Below are 22,064 nucleotides of genomic sequence, written 5' to 3'. Positions count from 1 at the left end.
TCACTATACTGTTAATTGTATTTTCGAGAACATGTGAGAAAAGCAAGCAGCCTGTTTCCGTAGTGTAGTGGTTATCACGTTCGCCTAACACGTGAAAGGTCCCTGGTTCGAGCCCAGGCGGAAACAATATGAAGCCAGTAAATATTTTGAAACGATATCTATGCTGGATACCATGTGAAACCACGTGTCTATAAAGCTAACTTCTCTTGAACTGCAGTTATGCAGTGGCGTTAATCAAAGTTATTTGCATTTTAATCCACGTTATCAATGTTCCAAGTATAACTTAGCACTATATATGAATAGAGGTGTAATGTACACTAATTTATCTAGTGTCTTCAACGACACGTTTCATAAGGTGGTGTTAATTATAAGTAAATTGGAATTTGTTTTCTCCTGCGGCGTCAATTAAAACTAAATAATTTTTGTTTTCGCCCGGGTTCGAACCGGAGGCCTTTCGCGTGTGAGGCAAACGTGATAACCACTACACTACGAAAACTCGTTACATAAAATCGCAAAAAATCAGTTAGGCTTCAAATGTTGTATTCGCAAGTTTTTGAAACTGCAAAATTGGAAGATTGTGTGATCAATTCACTATACTGTTAATTGTATTTTCGAGAAGATGTGAGAAAAGCAAGCAGCCTGTTTCCGTAGTGTAGTGGTTATCACGTTCGCCTAACACGCGAAAGGTCCCTGGTTCGAGCCCAGGCGGAAACAATTTGAAGCCAGTAAATATTTTGAAACGATATCTATGCTGGATTCCATGTGAAACTACGTGCCCATAAAGCTAACTTCTCTTGAACTGCCGTTCTGCAGTGGCGTTAATCAAAGTTATTTGCATTTTAATCCACGTTATCAATGTTCCAAGTATAACTTAGCACTATATATGAATAGAGGTGTAATGTACACTAATTTACCTATTGTCTTCAACGACACGTTTCGTAAGGTGGTGTTAATTATAAGTAAATTGGAATTTGTTTTCTCCTGTGGCGTCAATTAAAACTAAATGATATTTGTTTTCGCCCGGGTTCGAACCGGGGGCCTTTCGCGTGTGAGGCGAACGTGATAACCACTACACTACGAAAACTCGTTACATGAAATCCCAAAAAATCAGTTAGGCTTCAAATGTTGTATTCGCAAGTTTTTGAAACTGCAAAATTGGAAGATTGTGTGATCAATTCACTATACTGTTAATTGTATTTTCGAGAAGATGTGAGAAAAGCAAGCAGCCTGTTTCCGTAGTGTAGTGGTTATCACGTTCGGCTAACACGCGAAAGGTCCCTGGCGGAAACAATATGAAGCCAGTAAATATTTTGAAACGATATCTATGCTGGATACCATGTGAAACTACGTGCCCACAAAGCTAACTTCTCTTGAACTGCAGTTCTGCAGTGGCGTTCATCAAAGTTATTTGCATTTTAATCCACGTTATCAATGTTCCAAGTATAACTTAGCACTATATATGAATAGAGGTGTAATGTACACTAATTTATCTAGTGTCTTCAACGACACGTTTCATAAGGTGGTGTTAATTATAAGTAAATTGGAATTTGTTTTCTCCTGCGGCGTCAATTAAAACTAAATAATTTTTGTTTTCGCCCGGGTTCGAACCGGAGGCCTTTCGCGTGTGAGGCAAACGTGATAACCACTACACTACGAAAACTCGTTACATAAAATCGCAAAAAATCAGTTAGGCTTCAAATGTTGTATTCGCAAGTTTTTGAAACTGCAAAATTGGAAGATTGTGTGATCAATTCACTACACTGTTAATTGTATTTTCGAGAAGATGTGAGAAAAGCAAGCAGCCTGTTTCCGTAGTGTAGTGGTTATCACGTTCGCCTAACACGCGAAAGGTCCCTGGTTCGAGCCCAAGCGGAAACAATATGAAGCCAGTAAATATTTTGAAACGATATCTATGCTGGATACCATGTGAAACTACGTGCCCATAAAGCTAACTTCTCTTGAACTGCCGTTCTGCAGTGGCGTTAATCAAAGTTATTTGCATTTTAATCCACGTTATCAATGTTCCAAGTATAACTTAGCACTATATATGAATAGAGGTGTAATGTACACTAATTTACCTATTGTCTTCAACGACACGTTTCGTAAGGTGGTGTTAATTATAAGTAAATTGGAATTTCTTTTCTCCTGCGGCGTTAATTAAAACTAAATGATTTTTGTTTTCGCCCGGGTTCGAAAAGGGGGCCTTTCGCGTGTGAGGCAAACGTGATAACCACTACACTACGAAAACTCGTTACATGAAATCGCAAAAAATCAGTTAGGCTTCAAATGTTGTATTCGCAAGTTTTTGAAACTGCAAAATTGGAAGATTGTGTGATCAATTCACTATACTGTTAATTGTATTTTCGAGAACATGTGAGAAAAGCAAGCAGCCTGTTTCCGTAGTGTAGTGGTTATCACGTTCGCCTAACACGTGAAAGGTCCCTTGTTCGAGCCCAGGCGGAAACAATATGAAGCCAGTAAATATTTTGAAACGATATCTATGCTGGATACCATGTGAAACCACGTGCCTATAAAGCTAACTTCTCTTGAACTGCAGTTATGCAGTGGCGTTAATCAAAGTTATTTGCATTTTAATCCACGTTATCAATGTTCCAAGTATAACTTAGCACTATATATGAATAGAGGTGTAATGTACACTAATTTATCTAGTGTCTTCAACGACACGTTTCATAAGGTGGTGTTAATTATAAGTAAATGGGAATTTGTTTTCTCCTGCGGCGTCAATTAAAACTAAATAATTTTTGTTTTCGCCCGGGTTCGAACCGGAGGCCTTTCGCGTGTGAGGCAAACGTGATAACCACTACACTACGAAAACTCGTTACATAAAATCGCAAAAAATCAGTTAGGCTTCAAATGTTGTATTCGCAAGTTTTTGAAACTGCAAAATTGGAAGATTGTGTGATCAATTCACTATACTGTTAATTGTATTTTCGAGAAGATGTGAGAAAAGCAAGCAGCCTGTTTCCGTAGTGTAGTGGTTATCACGTTCGCCTAACACGCGAAAGGTCCCTGGTTCGAGCCCAGGCGGAAACAATATGAAGCCAGTGAATATTTTGAAACGATATCTATGCTGGATACCATGTGAAACTACGTGCCCATAAAGCTAACTTCTCTTAAACTGCAGTTCTGTAGTGGCGTTAATCAAAGTTATTTGCATTTTAATCCACGTTATCAATGTTCCAAGTATAACTCAGCACTATACATGAATAGAGGTGTGATGTACACTAATTTATCTAGTGTCTTCGACGACACGTTTCATAAGCTGGTGTTAATTATAAGTAAATTGGAATTTGTTTTCTCCTGCGGCGTCAATTAAAACTAAATGATATTTGTTTTCACCCGGGTTCGAACCGGGGGCCTTTCGCGTGTGAGGCGAACGTGATAAACACTACACTACGAAAACTCGTTACATGAAATCCCAAAAAATCGGTTAGGCTTTAAATGTTGTATTCGCAAGTTTTTGAAACTGCAAAATTGGAAGATTGTGTGATCAATTCACTATACTGTTAATTGTATTTTCGAGAAGATGTGAGAAAAGCAAGCAGCCTGTTTTCGTAGTGTAGTGGTTATCACGTTCGGCTAACACGCGAAAGGTCCCTGGCGGAAACAATATGAAGCCAGTAAATATTTTGAAACGATATCTATGCTGGATTCCATGTGAAACTACGTGCCCATAAAGCTAACTTCTCTTGAACTGCAGTTCTGCAGTGGCGTTAATCAAAGTTATTTGCATTTTAATCCACGTTATCAATGTTCCAAGTATAACTTAGCACTATATATGAATAGAGGTGTAATGTACACTAATTTACCTATTGTCTTCAACGACACGTTTCATAAGGTAGTGTTAATTATAAGTAAATTGGAATTTCTTTTCTCCTGCGGCGTTAATTAAAACTAAATGATTTTTGTTTTCGCCCGGGTTCGAAAAGGGGGCCTTTCGCGTGTGAGGCAAACGTGATAACCACTACACTACGAAAACTCGTTACATGAAATCGCAAAAAATCAGTTAGGCTTCAAATGTTGTATTCGCAAGTTTTTGAAACTGCAAAATTGGAAGATTGTGTGATCAATTCACTATACTGTTAATTGTATTTTCGAGAACATGTGAGAAAAGCAAGCAGCCTGTTTCCGTAGTGTAGTGGTTATCACGTTCGCCTAACACGTGAAAGGTCCCTTGTTCGAGCCCAGGCGGAAACAATATGAAGCCAGTAAATATTTTGAAACGATATCTATGCTGGATACCATGTGAAACTACGTTTTTGAAACTGCAAAATTGGAAGATTGTGTGATCAATTCACTATACTGTTAATTGTATTTTCGAGAAGATGTGAGAAAAGCAAGCAGCCTGTTTCGGTAGTGTAGTGGTTATCTCGTTCGCCTAACACTCGAAAGGTCCCTGGTTCGAGCCCAGTCGGAAACAATATGAAGCCAGTGAATATTTTGAAACGATATCTATGCTGGATACCATGTGAAACTACGTGCCCATAAAGCTAACTTCTCTTAAACTGCAGTTCTGTAGTGGCGTTAATCAAAGTTATTTGCATTTTAATCCACGTTATCAATGTTCCAAGTATAACTCAGCACTATACATGAATAGAGGTGTGATGTACACTAATTTATCTAGTGTCTTCGACGACACGTTTCATAAGCTGGTGTTAATTATAAGTAAATTGGAATTTGTTTTCTCCTGCGGCGTCAATTAAAACTAAATGATATTTGTTTTCACCCGGGTTCGAACCGGGGGCCTTTCGCGTGTGAGGCGAACTTGATAACCACTACACTACGAAAACTCGTTACATGAAATCCCAAAAAATCAGTTAGGCTTCAAATGTTGTATTCGCAAGTTTTTGAAACTGCAAAATTGGAAGATTGTGTGATCAATTCACTATACTGTTAATTGTATTTTCGAGAAGATGTGAGAAAAGCAAGCAGCCTGTTTCCGTAGTGTAGTGGTTATCACGTTCGGCTAACACGCGAAAGGTCCCTGGCGGAAACAATATGAAGCCAGTAAATATTTTGAAACGATATCTATGCTGGATACCATGTGAAACTACGTGCCCATCAAATCAGTTAGGCTTAAAATGTTGTATTCGCAAGTTTTTGAAACTGCAAAATTGGAAGATTGTGTGATCAATTCACTACACTGTTAATTGTATTTTCGAGAAGATGTGAGAAAAGCAAGCAGCCTGTTTCCGTAGTGTAGTGGTTATCACGTTCGCCTAACACGCGAAAGGTCCCTGGTTCTAGCCCAAGCGGAAACAATATGAAGCCAGTAAATATTTTGAAACGATATCTATGCTGGATACCATGTGAAACTACGTGCCCATAAAGCTAACTTCTCTTGAACTGCCGTTCTGCAGTGGCGTTAATCAAAGTTATTTGCATTTTAATCCACGTTATCAATGTTCCAAGTATAACTTAGCACTATATATGAATAGAGGTGTAATGTACACTAATTTACCTATTGTCTTCAACGACACGTTTCATAAGGTGGTGTTAATTATAAGTAAATTGGAATTTCTTTTCTCCTGCGGCGTTAATTAAAACTAAATGATTTTTGTTTTCGCCCGGGTTCGAAAAGGGGGCCTTTCGCGTGTGAGGCAAACGTGATAACCACTACACTACGAAAACTCGTTACATGAAATCGCAAAAAATCAGTTAGGCTTCAAATGTTGTATTCGCAAGTTTTTGAAACTGCAAAATTGGAAGATTGTGTGATCAATTCACTATACTGTTAATTGTATTTTCGAGAACATGTGAGAAAAGCAAGCAGCCTGTTTCCGTAGTGTAGTGGTTATCACGTTCGCCTAACACGTGAAAGGTCCCTGGTTCGAGCCCAGGCGGAAACAATATGAAGCCAGTAAATATTTTGAAACGATATCTATGCTGGATACCATGTGAAACCACGTGCCTATAAAGCTAACTTCTCTTGAACTGCAGTTATGCAGTGGCGTTAATCAAAGTTATTTGCATTTTAATCCACGTTATCAATGTTCCAAGTATAACTTAGCACTATATATGAATAGAGGTGTAATGTACACTAATTTATCTAGTGTCTTCAACGACACGTTTCATAAGGTGGTGTTAATTATAAGTAAATGGGAATTTGTTTTCTCCTGCGGCGTCAATTAAAACTAAATAATTTTTGTTTTCGCCCGGGTTCGAACCGGAGGCCTTTCGCGTGTGAGGCAAACGTGATAACCACTACACTACGAAAACTCGTTACATAAAATCGCAAAAAATCAGTTAGGCTTCAAATGTTGTATTCGCAAGTTTTTGAAACTGCAAAATTGGAAGATTGTGTGATCAATTCACTATACTGTTAATTGTATTTTCGAGAAGATGTGAGAAAAGCAAGCAGCCTGTTTCCGTAGTGTAGTGGTTATCACGTTCGCCTAACACGCGAAAGGTCCCTGGTTCGAGCCCAGGCGGAAACAATATGAAGCCAGTAAATATTTTGAAACGATATCTATGCTGGATACCATGTGAAACTACGTGCCCATAAAGCTAACTTCTCTTGAACTGCCGTTCTGCAGTGGCGTTAATCAAAGTTATTTGCATTTTAATCCACGTTATCAATGTTCCAAGTATAACTTAGCACTATATATGAATAGAGGTGTAATGTACACTAATTTACCTATTGTCTTCAACGACACGTTTCATAAGGTGGTGTTAATTATAAGTAAATTGGAATTTGTTTTCTCCTGCGGCGTCAATTAAAACTAAATGATATTTGTTTTCGCCCGGGTTCGAACCGGGGACCTTTCGCGTGTGAGGCGAACGTGATAACCACTACACTACGAAAACTCGTTACATGAAATCCCAAAAAATCAGTTAGGCTTCAAATGTTGTATTCGCAAGTTTTTGAAACAGCAAAATTGGAAGATTGTGTGATCAATTCACTATACTGTTAATTGTATTTTCGAGAAGATGAGAGAAAAGCAAGCAGCCTGTTTTCGTAGTGTAGTGGTTATCACGTTCGGCTAACACGCGAAAGGTCCCTGGCGGAAACAATATGAAGCCAGTAAATATTTTGAAACGATATCTATGCTGGATTCCATGTGAAACTACGTGCCCATAAAGCTAACTTCTCTTGAACTGCAGTTCTGCAGTGGCGTTAATCAAAGTTATTTGCATTTTAATCCACGTTATCAATGTTCCAAGTATAACTTAGAACTATATATGAATAGAGGTGTAATGTACACTAATTTACCTATTGTCTTCAACGACACGTTTCATAAGGTGGTGTTAATTATAAGTAAATTGGAATTTCTTTTCTCCTGCGGCGTTAATTAAAACTAAATGATTTTTGTTTTCGCCCGGGTTCGAAAAGGGGGCCTTTCGCGTGTGAGGCAAACGTGATAACCACTACACTACGAAAACTCGTTACATGAAATCGCAAAAAATCAGTTAGGCTTCAAATGTTGTATTCGCAAGTTTTTGAAACTGCAAAATTGGAAGATTGTGTGATCAATTCACTATACTGTTAATTGTATTTTCGAGAACATGTGAGAAAAGCAAGCAGCCTGTTTCCGTAGTGTAGTGGTTATCACGTTCGCCTAACACGTGAAAGGTCCCTTGTTCGAGCCCAGGCGGAAACAATATGAAGCCAGTAAATATTTTGAAACGATATCTATGCTGGATACCATGTGAAACTACGTTTTTGAAACTGCAAAATTGGAAGATTGTGTGATCAATTCACTATACTGTTAATTGTATTTTCGAGAAGATGTGAGAAAAGCAAGCAGCCTGTTTCGGTAGTGTAGTGGTTATCTCGTTCGCCTAACACTCGAAAGGTCCCTGGTTCGAGCCCAGTCGGAAACAATATGAAGCCAGTGAATATTTTGAAACGATATCTATGCTGGATACCATGTGAAACTACGTGCCCATAAAGCTAACTTCTCTTAAACTGCAGTTCTGTAGTGGCGTTAATCAAAGTTATTTGCATTTTAATCCACGTTATCAATGTTCCAAGTATAACTCAGCACTATACATGAATAGAGGTGTGATGTACACTAATTTATCTAGTGTCTTCGACGACACGTTTCATAAGCTGGTGTTAATTATAAGTAAATTGGAATTTGTTTTCTCCTGCGGCGTCAATTAAAACTAAATGATATTTGTTTTCACCCGGGTTCGAACCGGGGGCCTTTCGCGTGTGAGGCGAACGTGATAACCACTACACTACGAAAACTCGTTACATGAAATCCCAAAAAATCAGTTAGGCTTCAAATGTTGTATTCGCAAGTTTTTGAAACTGCAAAATTGGAAGATTGTGTGATCAATTCACTATACTGTTAATTGTATTTTCGAGAAGATGTGAGAAAAGCAAGCAGCCTGTTTCCGTAGTGTAGTGGTTATCACGTTCGGCTAACACGCGAAAGGTCCCTGGCGGAAACAATATGAAGCCAGTAAATATTTTGAAACGATATCTATGCTGGATACCATGTGAAACTACGTGCCCATCAAATCAGTTAGGCTTAAAATGTTGTATTCGCAAGTTTTTGAAACTGCAAAATTGGAAGATTGTGTGATCAATTCACTATACTGTTAAATGTATTTTCGAGAAGATGTGAGAAAAGCAAGCAGCCTGTTTCCGTAGTGTAGTGGTTATCACGTTCGCCTAACACGCGAAGGGTCCCTGGTTCGAGCCCAGGCGGAAACAATATGAAGCCAGTAAATATTTTGATATCTATGCTGGATACCATGTGAAACTACGTGCCCATAAAGCTAACTTCTCTTGAACTGCCGTTCTGCAGTGGCGTTAATCAAAGTTATTTGCATTTTAATCCACATTATCAATGTTCCAAGTATAACTTAGCACTATATATGAATAGAGGTGTAATGTACACTAATTTACCTATTGTCTTCAACGACACGTTTCATAAGGTGGTGTTAATTATAAGTAAATTGGAATTTGTTTTCTCCTGCGGCGTCAATTAAAACTAAATGATATTTGTTTTCGCCCGGGTTCGAACCGGGGACCTTTCGCGTGTGAGGCGAACGTGATAACCACTACACTACGAAAACTCGTTACATGAAATCCCAAAAAATCAGTTAGGCTTCAAATGTTGTATTCGCAAGTTTTTGAAACAGCAAAATTGGAAGATTGTGTGATCAATTCACTATACTGTTAATTGTATTTTCGAGAAGATGTGAGAAAAGCAAGCAGCCTGTTTTCGTAGTGTAGTGGTTATCACGTTCGGCTAACACGCGAAAGGTCCCTGGCGGAAACAATATGAAGCCAGTAAATATTTTGAAACGATATCTATGCTGGATTCCATGTGAAACTACGTGCCCATAAAGCTAACTTCTCTTGAACTGCAGTTCTGCAGTGGCGTTAATCAAAGTTATTTGCATTTTAATCCACGTTATCAATGTTCCAAGTATAACTTAGCACTATATATGAATAGAGGTGTAATGTACACTAATTTACCTATTGTCTTCAACGACACGTTTCATAAGGTGGTGTTAATTATAAGTAAATTGGAATTTCTTTTCTCCTGCGGCGTTAATTAAAACTAAATGATTTTTGTTTTCGCCCGGGTTCGAAAAGGGGGCCTTTCGCGTGTGAGGCAAACGTGATAACCACTACACTACGAAAACTCGTTACATGAAATCGCAAAAAATCAGTTAGGCTTCAAATGTTGTATTCGCAAGTTTTTGAAACTGCAAAATTGGAAGATTGTGTGATCAATTCACTATACTGTTAATTGTATTTTCGAGAACATGTGAGAAAAGCAAGCAGCCTGTTTCCGTAGTGTAGTGGTTATCACGTTCGCCTAACACGTGAAAGGTCCCTTGTTCGAGCCCAGGCGGAAACAATATGAAGCCAGTAAATATTTTGAAACGATATCTATGCTGGATACCATGTGAAACTACGTTTTTGAAACTGCAAAATTGGAAGATTGTGTGATCAATTCACTATACTGTTAATTGTATTTTCGAGAAGATGTGAGAAAAGCAAGCAGCCTGTTTCGGTAGTGTAGTGGTTATCTCGTTCGCCTAACACTCGAAAGGTCCCTGGTTCGAGCCCAGTCGGAAACAATATGAAGCCAGTGAATATTTTGAAACGATATCTATGCTGGATACCATGTGAAACTACGTGCCCATAAAGCTAACTTCTCTTAAACTGCAGTTCTGTAGTGGCGTTAATCAAAGTTATTTGCATTTTAATCCACGTTATCAATGTTCCAAGTATAACTCAGCACTATACATGAATAGAGGTGTGATGTACACTAATTTATCTAGTGTCTTCGACGACACGTTTCATAAGCTGGTGTTAATTATAAGTAAATTGGAATTTGTTTTCTCCTGCGGCGTCAATTAAAACTAAATGATATTTGTTTTCACCCGGGTTCGAACCGGGGGCCTTTCGCGTGTGAGGCGAACGTGATAACCACTACACTACGAAAACTCGTTACATGAAATCCCAAAAAATCAGTTAGGCTTCAAATGTTGTATTCGCAAGTTTTTGAAACTGCAAAATTGGAAGATTGTGTGATCAATTCACTATACTGTTAATTGTATTTTCGAGAAGATGTGAGAAAAGCAAGCAGCCTGTTTCCGTAGTGTAGTGGTTATCACGTTCGGCTAACACGCGAAAGGTCCCTGGCGGAAACAATATGAAGCCAGTAAATATTTTGAAACGATATCTATGCTGGATACCATGTGAAACTACGTGCCCATCAAATCAGTTAGGCTTAAAATGTTGTATTCGCAAGTTTTTGAAACTGCAAAATTGGAAGATTGTGTGATCAATTCACTATACTGTTAAATGTATTTTCGAGAAGATGTGAGAAAAGCAAGCAGCCTGTTTTCGTAGTGTAGTGGTTATCACGTTCGGCTAACACGCGAAAGGTCCCTGGCGGAAACAATATGAAGCCAGTAAATATTTTGAAACGATATCTATGCTGGATTCCATGTGAAACTACGTGCCCATAAAGCTAACTTCTCTTGAACTGCAGTTCTGCAGTGGCGTTAATCAAAGTTATTTGCATTTTAATCCACGTTATCAATGTTCCAAGTATAACTTAGCACTATATATGAATAGAGGTGTAATGTACACTAATTTACCTATTGTCTTCAACGACACGTTTCATAAGGTGGTGTTAATTATAAGTAAATTGGAATTTCTTTTCTCCTGCGGCGTTAATTAAAACTAAATGATTTTTGTTTTCGCCCGGGTTCGAAAAGGGGGCCTTTCGCGTGTGAGGCAAACGTGATAACCACTACACTACGAAAACTCGTTACATGAAATCGCAAAAAATCAGTTAGGCTTCAAATGTTGTATTCGCAAGTTTTTGAAACTGCAAAATTGGAAGATTGTGTGATCAATTCACTATACTGTTAATTGTATTTTCGAGAACATGTGAGAAAAGCAAGCAGCCTGTTTCCGTAGTGTAGTGGTTATCACGTTCGCCTAACACGTGAAAGGTCCCTTGTTCGAGCCCAGGCGGAAACAATATGAAGCCAGTAAATATTTTGAAACGATATCTATGCTGGATACCATGTGAAACTACGTTTTTGAAACTGCAAAATTGGAAGATTGTGTGATCAATTCACTATACTGTTAATTGTATTTTCGAGAAGATGTGAGAAAAGCAAGCAGCCTGTTTCGGTAGTGTAGTGGTTATCTCGTTCGCCTAACACTCGAAAGGTCCCTGGTTCGAGCCCAGTCGGAAACAATATGAAGCCAGTGAATATTTTGAAACGATATCTATGCTGGATACCATGTGAAACTACGTGCCCATAAAGCTAACTTCTCTTAAACTGCAGTTCTGTAGTGGCGTTAATCAAAGTTATTTGCATTTTAATCCACGTTATCAATGTTCCAAGTATAACTCAGCACTATACATGAATAGAGGTGTGATGTACACTAATTTATCTAGTGTCTTCGACGACACGTTTCATAAGCTGGTGTTAATTATAAGTAAATTGGAATTTGTTTTCTCCTGCGGCGTCAATTAAAACTAAATGATATTTGTTTTCACCCGGGTTCGAACCGGGGGCCTTTCGCGTGTGAAGCGAACGTGATAACCACTACACTACGAAAACTCGTTACATGAAATCCCAAAAAATCAGTTAGGCTTCAAATGTTGTATTCGCAAGTTTTTGAAACTGCAAAATTGGAAGATTGTGTGATCAATTCACTATACTGTTAATTGTATTTTCGAGAAGATGTGAGAAAAGCAAGCAGCCTGTTTCCGTAGTGTAGTGGTTATCACGTTCGGCTAACACGCGAAAGGTCCCTGGCGGAAACAATATGAAGCCAGTAAATATTTTGAAACGATATCTATGCTGGATACCATGTGAAACTACGTGCCCATCAAATCAGTTAGGCTTAAAATGTTGTATTCGCAAGTTTTTGAAACTGCAAAATTGGAAGATTGTGTGATCAATTCACTATACTGTTAAATGTATTTTCGAGAAGATGTGAGAAAAGCAAGCAGCCTGTTTCCGTAGTCTAGTGGTTATCACGTTCGCCTAACACGCGAAAGGTCCCTGGTTCGAGCCCAGGCGGAAGCAATATGAAGCCAGTAAATATTTTGAAACGATATCTATGCTGGATACCATGTGAAACTACGTGCCCATAAAGCTAACTTCTCTTGAACTGCCGTTCTGCAGTGGCGTTAATCAAAGTTATTTGCATTTTAATCCACATTATCAATGTTCCAAGTATAACTTAGCACTATATATGAATAGAGGTGTAATGCACACTAATTTACCTATTGTCTTCAACGACACGTTTCATAAGGTGGTGTTAATTATAAGTAAATTGGATTTTGTTTTTTCCTGCGGCGTCAATTAAAACTAAATGATATTTGTTTTCGCCCGGGTTCGAACCGAGGGCCTTTCGCGTGTGAGGCGAACGTGATAACCACTACACTACGAAAACTCGTTACATGAAATCCCAAAAAATCAGTTAGGCTTCAAATGTTGTATTCGCAAGTTTTTGAAACTGCAAAATTGGAAGATTGTGTGATCAATTCACTATACTGTTAATTGTATTTTCGAGAAGATGTGAGAAAAGCAAGCAGCCTGTTTCCGTAGTGTAGTGGTTATCACGTTCGGCTAACACGCGAAAGGTCCCTGGCGGAAACAATATGAAGCCAGTAAATATTTTTAAACGATATCTATGCTGGATACCATGTGAAACTACGTGCCCATCAAATCAGTTAGGCTTAAAATGTTGTATTCGCAAGTTTTTGAAACTGCAAAATTGGAAGATTGTGTGATCAATTCACTATACTGTTAAATGTATTTTCGAGAAGATGTGAGAAAAGCAAGCAGCCTGTTTCCGTAGTGTAGTGGTTATCACGTTCGCCTAACACGCGAAAGGTCCCTGGTTCGAGCCCAGGCGGAAACAATATGAAGCCAGTAAATATTTTGAAACGATATCTATGCTGGATACCATGTGAAACTACGTGCCCATAAAGCTAACTTCTCTTGAACTGCCGTTCTGCAGTGGCGTTAATCAAAGTTATTTGCATTTTAATCCACATTATCAATGTTCCAAGTATAACTTAGCACTATATATGAATAGAGGTGTAATGCACACTAATTTACCTATTGTCTTCAACGACACGTTTCATAAGGTGGTGTTAATTATAAGTAAATTGGAATTTGTTTTCTCCTGCGGCGTCAATTAAAACTAAATGATATTTGTTTTCGCCCGGGTTCGAACCGAGGGCCTTTCGCGTGTGAGGCGAACGTGATAACCACTACACTACGAAAACTCGTTACATGAAATCCCAAAAAATCAGTTAGGCTTCAAATGTTGTATTCGCAAGTTTTTGAAACTGCAAAATTGGAAGATTGTGTGATCAATTCACTATACTGTTAATTGTATTTTCGAGAAGATGTGAGAAAAGCAAGCAGCCTGTTTCCGTAGTGTAGTGGTTATCACGTTCGGCTAACACGCGAAAGGTCCCTGGCGGAAACAATATGAAGCCAGTAAATATTTTGAAACGATATCTATGCTGGATACCATGTGAAACTACGTGCCCATCAAATCAGTTAGGCTTCAAATGTTGTATTCGCAAGTTTTTGAAACTGCAAAATTGGAAGATTGTGTGATCAATTCACTATACTGTTAAATGTATTTTCGAGAAGATGTGAGAAAAGTAAGCAGCCTGTTTCCGTAGTGTAGTGGTTATCACGTTCGCCTAACACGCGAAAGGTCCCTGGTTCGAGCCCAGGCGGAAACAATTTGAAGCCAGTAAATATTTTGAAACGATATCTATGCTGGATTCCATGTGAAACTACGTGCCCATAAAGCTAACTTCTCTTGAACTGCAGTTCTGCAGTGGCGTTAATCAAAGTTATTTGCATTTTAATCCACGTTATCAATGTTCCAAGTATAACTTAGCACTATATATGAATAGAGGTGTAATGTACACTAATTTACCTATTGTCTTCAACGACACGTTTCGTAAGGTGGTGTTAATTATAAGTAAATTGGAATTTGTTTTCTCCTGTGGCGTCAATTAAAACTAAATGATATTTGTTTTCGCCCGGCTTCGAACCGGGGGGCCTTTCGCGTGTGAGGCGAACGTGATAACCACTACACTACGAAAACTCGTTACATGAAATCCCAAAAAATCAGTTAGGCTTCAAATGTTGTATTCGCAAGTTTTTGAAACTGCAAAATTGGAAGATTGTGTGATCAATTCACTATACTGTTAATTGTATTTTCGAGAACATGTGAGAAAAGCAAGCAGCCTGTTTCCGTAGTGTAGTGGTTATCACGTTCGGCTAACACGCGAAAGGTCCCTGGCGGAAACAATATGAAGCCAGTAAATATTTTGAAACGATATCTATGCTGGATACCATGTGAAACTACGTGCCCATCAAATCAGTTAGGCTTCAAATGTTGTATTCGCAAGTTTTTGAAACTGCAAAATTGGAAGATTGTGTGATCAATTCACTATACTGTTAAATGTATTTTCGAGAAGATGTGAGAAAAGCAAGCAGCCTGTTTCCGTAGTGTAGTGGTTATCACGTTCGCCTAACACGCGAAAGGTCCCTGGTTCGAGCCCAGGCGGAAACAATATGAAGCCAGTAAATATTTTGAAACGATATCTATGCTGGATACCATGTGAAACTACGTGCCCATAAAGCTAACTTCTCTTGAACTGCCGTTCTGCAGTGGCGTTAATCAAAGTTATTTGCATTTTAATCCACGTTATCAATGTTCCAAGTATAACTTAGCACTATATATTGTGACATAAATTGTAAGTGAAAAGTACAGAGCCCTGGCTGTGTGAAATAAAAGCGCACATGTTTGGATACTTTGCAACAACCCATTGCACATGTTTATTTTTAAGACTGCTGATACAGTCACTGGATTGTGTTGTCAGCAGAATTTGAGATACATACATCCTGTCTCTCCCTGTGGCATAATGGTATGTCTCAGACAGTGACATGGTGATTGTGAAATACCTTGGAATGTGCTGAGCCCAGTGTTGTTGGCAATGAAAATAGATATGACATCATTGACCCGAGTCTCCTACTTTAAATTGGTAGAGCTTGGATTAAGTGTGGTTTATTCCACTACCAAAATTGGCATCCTCTGTACACTGATTTGTCGGCTATTTCGAGATAACCAATCATTTCGTTATATACATTTTATTATTTGCATGGCCATAAATTAGCTAGGGTATTTAAGTTGAGACATAAGGGGAAAATCTTTAGTCAGGAAGGTGACCTGACTTGATCCTGTAACATCTTGTGATGCTGATTCCTGACTCCAGTGAGCTGTACCCTATACAGGGGTACATATGCAGACGTGCTGTGCAGTGATCCCTGCTGATCAACAGGAACCACCGAAGCTCACTGCCTGAACTACTCCCGTTGTACCAGTGCTACCAGTAGCAGCAGATAGCAGTGCAGTTGCCGATACTCCCTGGACACAGAGCACGAGTTTAAATTGTAGTGCAGCTGCTTCGCCAGTGTGCCAGATACGAAGGAACGCAACATTGCACACTGCTGTCCAATGGAGAGTGGAGTGTTCCCTGCAGCATCGATCAAGTCTCTAATTTATTTTATTTTACAGTGTATCCCCCTCCTTGCTGGTTCCAGTGACCAGCATCCCTGTTATTTGTTTATTAAAGTACAGGAAACCGTATATATTGTGTTGTGTTGATTTGTTATAATCGTTACTGGTATATTTCTTTCTCTGCACAGTCTCAGTTGTGGTGATATACATTCACCAAACGATCCCCACCCCGTGACAGCGGACGAGCTGAGAGGGAGGAGACTTATTAGATAAGCACGCTACCAAAGACAAAGACTATTAGACCGGTATTAAAGACAAACTCCCCGATCCTGAATACGGTGTAGCCCCATAAAGGCCCCCCCCCCGCATTTAACGTCACATTGGTGGCAGCGGTGGGATACAACTGGTGCAGAGGAGGTGAACCAGAGAAAGCAGATCAAGGCGACTCCTGTTACAGATCAAGAAATGACAGAGAAAGATTCAAGTAGAAAGTATCCAGACTGAACCTGTAGCAGATCCAGAAATGGCAAAGCCGATTCCAGTAGAGAGTATCCAGATTGAACCAGTAGCTGATGCAGAGCAAAGAAATGATCAGCACATTTTTGTTGATACATTAAGAGAAATACAGTTTGCACAGGCAGCAGCTGGTGATACTACAGAGCTTAAAGATCCAGTGGAGACTGAAAAAGAGGGGGTTGTGCAGCCAGAGGGTAAAGCAGAGGAGCTGCCCCCACAGGTGACACCAACCTCTGGCTATGGGACCCAAGAAATGAGTAAAGCTGACCTGTTGACTAGCAGTAGAGTTACAGCGGAAAAGCGGAGTGAATCAGCAGTAGCAGAGAAAACAGATATACCATGGAGGCTGGATACAGCCACACCATGGTACCGATCAGCATTGAGAGGGAGACCAGCTGACAGAGCAGATGACTTATGGCTTGGGTACCCCCGGGCACAATCAACTGGCAGATGGCTGACAAACCCCACCTCAGATTTATTTGAGGAGGTAAAGGAGGATCCAGATCTGGTAGTTAGACCAAAGTTGTACAGAGAAAAAGCACTGAAAGGAGAGGAGGCTTTCCGTCAGAGGGGCATGTATGCTGTGACAAAGCCTAACATAATTCCAGAAAAATTTAATGGGAAAACGCCATGGAGAGATTACAAAGCCTATTTTGAGCAAAGTGCAATTGTAAATAATTGCGATATGGTACGCAAGTCGAGGTATTTAGCAGTGAGTTTGTCCAGTTTGGCGCACAAAGTGCTGACCCAAGAAACAGATGGTGGAGAAATACCATACCAAGAGTTAGTCGCAAGATTGGACAAGAGATTTAGTCCCAGTGGGCAAGCAGATACCTATGCGGCAGAACTATGGTTTAGGCAGCACAAGAAAGATGAAAGTTTGCAGGAATTGGGTGAAGCTATACGTGATTTAACAGAGATGACCTACACAGGTATGGACCCTGCTTCCCAAGAAAGGCTGGGCAGGCAGTATTTTAAGAATGCCATCCCTGAAAAGGAAATAAGAGACGGTATATTCAGAGCAAATCCAAACACTTTTGACCAGGAGATACAGGCTGCATTGGAGACTGAGTCACACGTGATGTCAGAGAAACAAAGACTGGCTGAGCAGTACCCCAAATTTAGCAGAGTGCTGAAATTTTGATTGTGACTCGGAGGTGATGGAGCTGAATGAAGGAATGAAAGAAATGGGGGTAGGACAATTTCAACCAAGCCTGATAGCAGAACAGCCATGCAGTGGGGGACCAGAAGGACCAGAAAGGTGGCGCCTGATAGGAATTGAGTGTTACAGATGTGGTGGACGGAGGCATATAAAGAGAAACTGTACCACCCCACCAAGCAGATATGCTGGAAATGCATCAAAACTAACCCCAGGGACCAGGGCTGGCTCGGAAATGCAGACAGGCCCAGGCAACCCCAACAAGCAGTAAAAATGGTGCAGAGAAGGAGGGGCAGGGTACACAGCAAGGGGAAAAGAAACTAGAGGAACCAGATACAGAAACCCCCCAAAAAAGGAAAGTAGACAGGCGGGATATTTGCGGCAGACAAAGGAGATGGATTGCAAAGATATTGTTAATAGATACTGGGGCATCAGAAACACTGCTGTCAAGAAAACAATATCAACGTATACATGTGGTGCAGAGACCTGCATTGGAAGTAGAAAAGATGCTAAAAGCCAGTATTATTGAACCAAGTTGTAGTTCCAAGACCTTAAACGATATTATTATGTACGGCAGAGATGTATATGAGAAATTAGAGCGTTTGGAAAAAGTATTGAACAGATTGCTGATAGCCAGGTCAAGACTCAAGCCAAAGAAATGTGACCTGTGCAGAACCAGTGCAATGTATTCGGGTCATATAGTGTCAAAAGATGGTGTAGCGACCGATCCAGACAAAGAGAGAGAACCATAAAGGAGTGGTCAACGCCAAAAAGTGTGAAGGATTTAAGAAGTTTCTTGGAGATGGCGTCCTACTACCGCCGGTATGTACAAGGATTTGCCAAAATAGCAGTACCTTTGCACAGATTAACGGAGAAAAATGAAGTGTTTAACTGGGATACAGAATGTGAGATTGCTTTCCAGGTATTAAAGGAGTGTCTGATGTCTGCCCCTGTACTAGCGTATCCACAGGAAACAGGAGAATATGTGCTGGATACAGACGCAAGTGAAACAGGTATTAGTGCTGTCTTATCACAGGTCCAGGATGAAAAGGAAAGGGTGATAAGGTATGGCAGCAGGTCGCTGAGTAAAGCGGAAAGGAATTATTGCGTCACAAGGAAAGAATTACTGGTATTGGTGAATTTCGTGAGATACTACAGGCAGTACTTGTACGGTAGGAAATTCACCATCAGGACTGATCATGCAGCTCTAAGGTGGTTGTTGAGTTTTAAGTGTCCAGGAGGAAAACTCGCCAGGTGGATCGAAGTCCTTGGGGAATCCGAGTATAAGGTTATAGGCCAGGGAAAATCCACGGGAAAACTGACGGGTTATAAGGAGACCATGTGGGAAATGTGGTTGGCAGGGGAAACATAGCGCTGTGATTTCCAGGGCCGGAGAGTATAGCAGTTCATTGCAGGATACTCCCACTTGCATGAGGGACACAGAAAAGGTGAATATGGGAAAAGGAATAGTGGACACCAGGATGGTGGAAACGGAAATAGAGACCCAGGTATGGGCTGTCAGAATTCAACCTAAGGTGAGCGGTGATCAGATAAAGGAAGCCCAGATGGCTGATGCAGAAATAGGTCCAGTAAAGAGGGCGAAGGAATGCGGAATCAGACCAAAATGGAAAGAGATGTCACGGTTGGCGCCCGCCGTGAGAGTTAATTGGGGAAGCTGGAAGCAACTCGGAATAAAGAAAGGTCGAGAGTATGCGACGTTTGTGATGAAGACATTAGGAGAGATCGGATGAAAGTGAAAATTATGAACCAGTCAAAGTGCATTTTTGTGGAATCAGATGAGGAAGACATGAAATAGAACTGAACTATAAACTGTGAGTGAATAACCCTGTATGGGAAATTTGCACTGCCGTGAAAAATGTATTTACCTTTATTTGGGTGGCATATATATATTTCCATTTGGATTTAGTGTAACTAGAAATTTAAAAGTAGAAAACCCGCACTTGTGCGTGAAGAATAAACTACTCCATATTTAATTATTTTTGACGTATTCATGAAAACTAGTTTTTATTTTATTTGTGGCCAGAAAGATCTCAAACCACATTCCTACTGCTGGGCTGCAGACCAGCATTGGGAGTTTGGGGAGAGAGGTTAAATTGACAAACAAAATGGCAGTCAAAAGTCAACTTGAGCTGTGACTTCTGTCCTTGATTTTGTGTACTATTTCGATTGAGAGGATAGACTTCAGATAATAATTACCACTAAATGTATAACCAATTTCAATTTTTCAAAATAATTTATGTCTGTGAAAAAATGCTATGAAATCAACCCCGGTGTGTTGAACTCAGGGGGGAATAATGTGACATAAATTGTAAGTGAAAAGTACAGAGCCCTGGCTGTGTGAAATAAAAGCGCACATGTTTGGATACTTTGCAACAACCCATTGCACATGTTTATTTTTAAGACTGCTGATACAGTCACTGGATTGTGTTGTCAGCAGAATTTGAGATACATACATCCTGTCTCTCCCTGTGGCATAATGGTATGTCTCAGACAGTGACATGGTGATTGTGAAATACCTTGGAATGTGCTGAGCCCAGTGTTGTTGGCAATGAAAATAGATATGACATCATTGACCCGAGTCTCCTACTTTAAATTGGTAGAGCTTGGATTAAGTGTGGTTTATTCCACTACCAAAATTGGCATCCTCTGTACACTGATTTGTCGGCTATTTCGAGATAACCAATCATTTCGTTATATACATTTTATTATTTGCATGGCCATAAATTAGCTAGGGTATTTAAGTTGAGACATAAGGGGAAAATCTTTAGTCAGGAAGGTGACCTGACTTGATCCTGTAACATCTTGTGAAGCTGATTCCTGACTCCAGTGAGCTGTACCCTATACAGGGGTACATATGCAGACGTGCTGTGCAGTGATCCCTGCTGATCAACAGGAACCACCGAAGCTCACTGCCTGAACTACTCCCGTTGTACCAGTGCTACCAGTAGCAGCAGATAGCAGTGCAGTTGCCGATACTCCCTGGACACAGAGCACGAGTTTAAATTGTAGTGCAGCTGCTTCGCCAGTGTGCCAGATACGAAGGAACGCAACATTGCACACTGCTGTCCAATGGAGAGTGGAGTGTTCCCTGCAGCATCGATCAAGTCTCTAATTTATTTTATTTTACAGTGTATCCCCCTCCTTGCTGGTTCCAGTGACCAGCATCCCTGTTAATTGTTTATTAAAGTACAGGAAACCGTATATATTGTGTTGTGTTGATTTGTTATAATCGTTACTGGTATATGTCTTTCTCTGCACAGTCTCAGTTGTGGTGATATACATTCACCAAACGATCCCCACCCCGTGACAGCGGACGAGCTGAGAGGGAGGAGACTTATTAGATAAGCACGCTACCAAAGACAAAGACTATTAGACCGGTATTAAAGACAAACTCCCCGATCCTGAATACGGTGTAGCCCCATAAAGGCCCCCCCCCCGCATTTAACGTCACAATATGAATAGAGGTGTAATGTACACTAATTTACCTATTGTCTTCAACGACACGTTTCATAAGGTGGTGTTAATTATAAGTAAATTGGAATTTGTTTTCTCCTGCGGCGTCAATTAAAACTAAATGATATTTGTTTTCGCCCGGGTTCGAATCGGGGGCCTTTCGCGTGTCAGGCGAACGTGATAACCACTACACTACGAAAACTCGTTACATGAAATCCCAAAAAATCAGTTAGGCTTCAAATGTTGTATTCGCAAGTTTTTGAAACTGCAAAATTGGAAGATTGTGTGATCAATTCACTATACTGTTAATTGTATTTTCGAGAAGATGTGAGAAAAGCAAGCAGCCTGTTTTCGTAGTGTAGTGGTTATCACGTTCGGCTAACACGCGAAAGGTCCCTGGCGGAAACAATATGAAGCCAGTAAATATTTTGAAACGATATCTATGCTGGATTCCATGTGAAACTACGTGCCCATAAAGCTAACTTCTCTTGAACTGCAGTTCTGCAGTGGCGTTAATCAAAGTTATTTGCATTTTAATCCACGTTATCAATGTTCCAAGTATAACTTAGCACTATATATGAATAGAGGTGTAATGTACACTAATTTACCTATTGTCTTCAACGACACGTTTCATAAGGTGGTGTTAATTATAAGTAAATTGGAATTTCTTTTCTCCTGCGGCGTTAATTAAAACTAAATAATTTTTGTTTTCGCCCGGGTTCGAAAAGGGGGCCTTTCGCGTGTGAGGCAAACGTGATAACCACTACACTACGAAAACTCGTTACATGAAATCGCAAAAAATCAGTTAGGCTTCAAATGTTGTATTCGCAAGTTTTTGAAACTGCAAAATTGGAAGATTGTGTGATCAATTCACTATACTGTTAATTGTATTTT

At 39.9% G+C, this 22,064-nt stretch overlaps 33 non-coding genes across 33 annotated transcripts; 17 read left to right on the top strand and 16 right to left on the bottom strand.

The window, feature by feature from the left end:
• Positions 1 to 53: 53 nt before the first annotated feature.
• Positions 54 to 126, top strand: TRNAV-AAC (transfer RNA valine (anticodon AAC)). The gene has a single exon. It is a non-coding gene; the product is annotated as a tRNA-Val (tRNA).
• Positions 127 to 423: 297 nt separating this feature from the next.
• Positions 424 to 496, bottom strand: TRNAV-CAC (transfer RNA valine (anticodon CAC)). The gene has a single exon. It is a non-coding gene; the product is annotated as a tRNA-Val (tRNA).
• A 145-nt stretch (positions 497 to 641) lies between these two features.
• TRNAV-AAC (transfer RNA valine (anticodon AAC)) lies at positions 642 to 714 on the top strand. Its single transcript has one exon. It is a non-coding gene; the product is annotated as a tRNA-Val (tRNA).
• A 297-nt stretch (positions 715 to 1,011) lies between these two features.
• Positions 1,012 to 1,084, bottom strand: TRNAV-CAC (transfer RNA valine (anticodon CAC)). Its single transcript has one exon. It is a non-coding gene; the product is annotated as a tRNA-Val (tRNA).
• A 503-nt stretch (positions 1,085 to 1,587) lies between these two features.
• TRNAV-CAC (transfer RNA valine (anticodon CAC)) lies at positions 1,588 to 1,660 on the bottom strand. Its single transcript has one exon. It is a non-coding gene; the product is annotated as a tRNA-Val (tRNA).
• Positions 1,661 to 1,805: 145 nt separating this feature from the next.
• TRNAV-AAC (transfer RNA valine (anticodon AAC)) lies at positions 1,806 to 1,878 on the top strand. The gene has a single exon. It is a non-coding gene; the product is annotated as a tRNA-Val (tRNA).
• A 515-nt stretch (positions 1,879 to 2,393) lies between these two features.
• TRNAV-AAC (transfer RNA valine (anticodon AAC)) lies at positions 2,394 to 2,466 on the top strand. Its single transcript has one exon. It is a non-coding gene; the product is annotated as a tRNA-Val (tRNA).
• Positions 2,467 to 2,763: 297 nt separating this feature from the next.
• On the bottom strand, positions 2,764 to 2,836 carry TRNAV-CAC (transfer RNA valine (anticodon CAC)). Its single transcript has one exon. It is a non-coding gene; the product is annotated as a tRNA-Val (tRNA).
• A 145-nt stretch (positions 2,837 to 2,981) lies between these two features.
• TRNAV-AAC (transfer RNA valine (anticodon AAC)) lies at positions 2,982 to 3,054 on the top strand. The gene has a single exon. It is a non-coding gene; the product is annotated as a tRNA-Val (tRNA).
• Positions 3,055 to 3,351: 297 nt separating this feature from the next.
• TRNAV-CAC (transfer RNA valine (anticodon CAC)) lies at positions 3,352 to 3,424 on the bottom strand. Its single transcript has one exon. It is a non-coding gene; the product is annotated as a tRNA-Val (tRNA).
• Positions 3,425 to 4,145: 721 nt separating this feature from the next.
• TRNAV-AAC (transfer RNA valine (anticodon AAC)) lies at positions 4,146 to 4,218 on the top strand. The gene has a single exon. It is a non-coding gene; the product is annotated as a tRNA-Val (tRNA).
• A 520-nt stretch (positions 4,219 to 4,738) lies between these two features.
• On the bottom strand, positions 4,739 to 4,811 carry TRNAV-CAC (transfer RNA valine (anticodon CAC)). The gene has a single exon. It is a non-coding gene; the product is annotated as a tRNA-Val (tRNA).
• Positions 4,812 to 5,209: 398 nt separating this feature from the next.
• On the top strand, positions 5,210 to 5,282 carry TRNAV-AAC (transfer RNA valine (anticodon AAC)). Its single transcript has one exon. It is a non-coding gene; the product is annotated as a tRNA-Val (tRNA).
• Positions 5,283 to 5,797: 515 nt separating this feature from the next.
• On the top strand, positions 5,798 to 5,870 carry TRNAV-AAC (transfer RNA valine (anticodon AAC)). The gene has a single exon. It is a non-coding gene; the product is annotated as a tRNA-Val (tRNA).
• A 297-nt stretch (positions 5,871 to 6,167) lies between these two features.
• Positions 6,168 to 6,240, bottom strand: TRNAV-CAC (transfer RNA valine (anticodon CAC)). The gene has a single exon. It is a non-coding gene; the product is annotated as a tRNA-Val (tRNA).
• A 145-nt stretch (positions 6,241 to 6,385) lies between these two features.
• On the top strand, positions 6,386 to 6,458 carry TRNAV-AAC (transfer RNA valine (anticodon AAC)). The gene has a single exon. It is a non-coding gene; the product is annotated as a tRNA-Val (tRNA).
• A 297-nt stretch (positions 6,459 to 6,755) lies between these two features.
• On the bottom strand, positions 6,756 to 6,828 carry TRNAV-CAC (transfer RNA valine (anticodon CAC)). The gene has a single exon. It is a non-coding gene; the product is annotated as a tRNA-Val (tRNA).
• Positions 6,829 to 7,549: 721 nt separating this feature from the next.
• TRNAV-AAC (transfer RNA valine (anticodon AAC)) lies at positions 7,550 to 7,622 on the top strand. Its single transcript has one exon. It is a non-coding gene; the product is annotated as a tRNA-Val (tRNA).
• A 520-nt stretch (positions 7,623 to 8,142) lies between these two features.
• On the bottom strand, positions 8,143 to 8,215 carry TRNAV-CAC (transfer RNA valine (anticodon CAC)). Its single transcript has one exon. It is a non-coding gene; the product is annotated as a tRNA-Val (tRNA).
• A 398-nt stretch (positions 8,216 to 8,613) lies between these two features.
• On the top strand, positions 8,614 to 8,686 carry TRNAV-AAC (transfer RNA valine (anticodon AAC)). Its single transcript has one exon. It is a non-coding gene; the product is annotated as a tRNA-Val (tRNA).
• Positions 8,687 to 8,978: 292 nt separating this feature from the next.
• Positions 8,979 to 9,051, bottom strand: TRNAV-CAC (transfer RNA valine (anticodon CAC)). The gene has a single exon. It is a non-coding gene; the product is annotated as a tRNA-Val (tRNA).
• A 721-nt stretch (positions 9,052 to 9,772) lies between these two features.
• TRNAV-AAC (transfer RNA valine (anticodon AAC)) lies at positions 9,773 to 9,845 on the top strand. Its single transcript has one exon. It is a non-coding gene; the product is annotated as a tRNA-Val (tRNA).
• Positions 9,846 to 10,365: 520 nt separating this feature from the next.
• On the bottom strand, positions 10,366 to 10,438 carry TRNAV-CAC (transfer RNA valine (anticodon CAC)). Its single transcript has one exon. It is a non-coding gene; the product is annotated as a tRNA-Val (tRNA).
• Positions 10,439 to 11,412: 974 nt separating this feature from the next.
• TRNAV-AAC (transfer RNA valine (anticodon AAC)) lies at positions 11,413 to 11,485 on the top strand. The gene has a single exon. It is a non-coding gene; the product is annotated as a tRNA-Val (tRNA).
• Positions 11,486 to 12,005: 520 nt separating this feature from the next.
• TRNAV-CAC (transfer RNA valine (anticodon CAC)) lies at positions 12,006 to 12,078 on the bottom strand. Its single transcript has one exon. It is a non-coding gene; the product is annotated as a tRNA-Val (tRNA).
• A 398-nt stretch (positions 12,079 to 12,476) lies between these two features.
• Positions 12,477 to 12,549, top strand: TRNAV-AAC (transfer RNA valine (anticodon AAC)). Its single transcript has one exon. It is a non-coding gene; the product is annotated as a tRNA-Val (tRNA).
• A 297-nt stretch (positions 12,550 to 12,846) lies between these two features.
• TRNAV-CAC (transfer RNA valine (anticodon CAC)) lies at positions 12,847 to 12,919 on the bottom strand. The gene has a single exon. It is a non-coding gene; the product is annotated as a tRNA-Val (tRNA).
• A 398-nt stretch (positions 12,920 to 13,317) lies between these two features.
• Positions 13,318 to 13,390, top strand: TRNAV-AAC (transfer RNA valine (anticodon AAC)). Its single transcript has one exon. It is a non-coding gene; the product is annotated as a tRNA-Val (tRNA).
• A 297-nt stretch (positions 13,391 to 13,687) lies between these two features.
• Positions 13,688 to 13,760, bottom strand: TRNAV-CAC (transfer RNA valine (anticodon CAC)). Its single transcript has one exon. It is a non-coding gene; the product is annotated as a tRNA-Val (tRNA).
• Positions 13,761 to 14,158: 398 nt separating this feature from the next.
• TRNAV-AAC (transfer RNA valine (anticodon AAC)) lies at positions 14,159 to 14,231 on the top strand. Its single transcript has one exon. It is a non-coding gene; the product is annotated as a tRNA-Val (tRNA).
• A 297-nt stretch (positions 14,232 to 14,528) lies between these two features.
• TRNAV-CAC (transfer RNA valine (anticodon CAC)) lies at positions 14,529 to 14,602 on the bottom strand. Its single transcript has one exon. It is a non-coding gene; the product is annotated as a tRNA-Val (tRNA).
• A 398-nt stretch (positions 14,603 to 15,000) lies between these two features.
• Positions 15,001 to 15,073, top strand: TRNAV-AAC (transfer RNA valine (anticodon AAC)). Its single transcript has one exon. It is a non-coding gene; the product is annotated as a tRNA-Val (tRNA).
• A 6,226-nt stretch (positions 15,074 to 21,299) lies between these two features.
• Positions 21,300 to 21,372, bottom strand: TRNAV-GAC (transfer RNA valine (anticodon GAC)). Its single transcript has one exon. It is a non-coding gene; the product is annotated as a tRNA-Val (tRNA).
• Between the last annotated feature and the right edge of the window lie 692 nt (positions 21,373 to 22,064).

This window comes from Saccoglossus kowalevskii, chromosome 19 (genome assembly GCF_978046115.1).
Source record: "Saccoglossus kowalevskii chromosome 19, keSacKowa6.1, whole genome shotgun sequence".
NCBI classification, from domain to species: domain Eukaryota; kingdom Metazoa; phylum Hemichordata; class Enteropneusta; family Harrimaniidae; genus Saccoglossus; species Saccoglossus kowalevskii.
The sequence above is the reverse complement of the archived record's forward strand: the minus strand, read 5'-3'. Positions and strand labels throughout refer to the sequence as shown.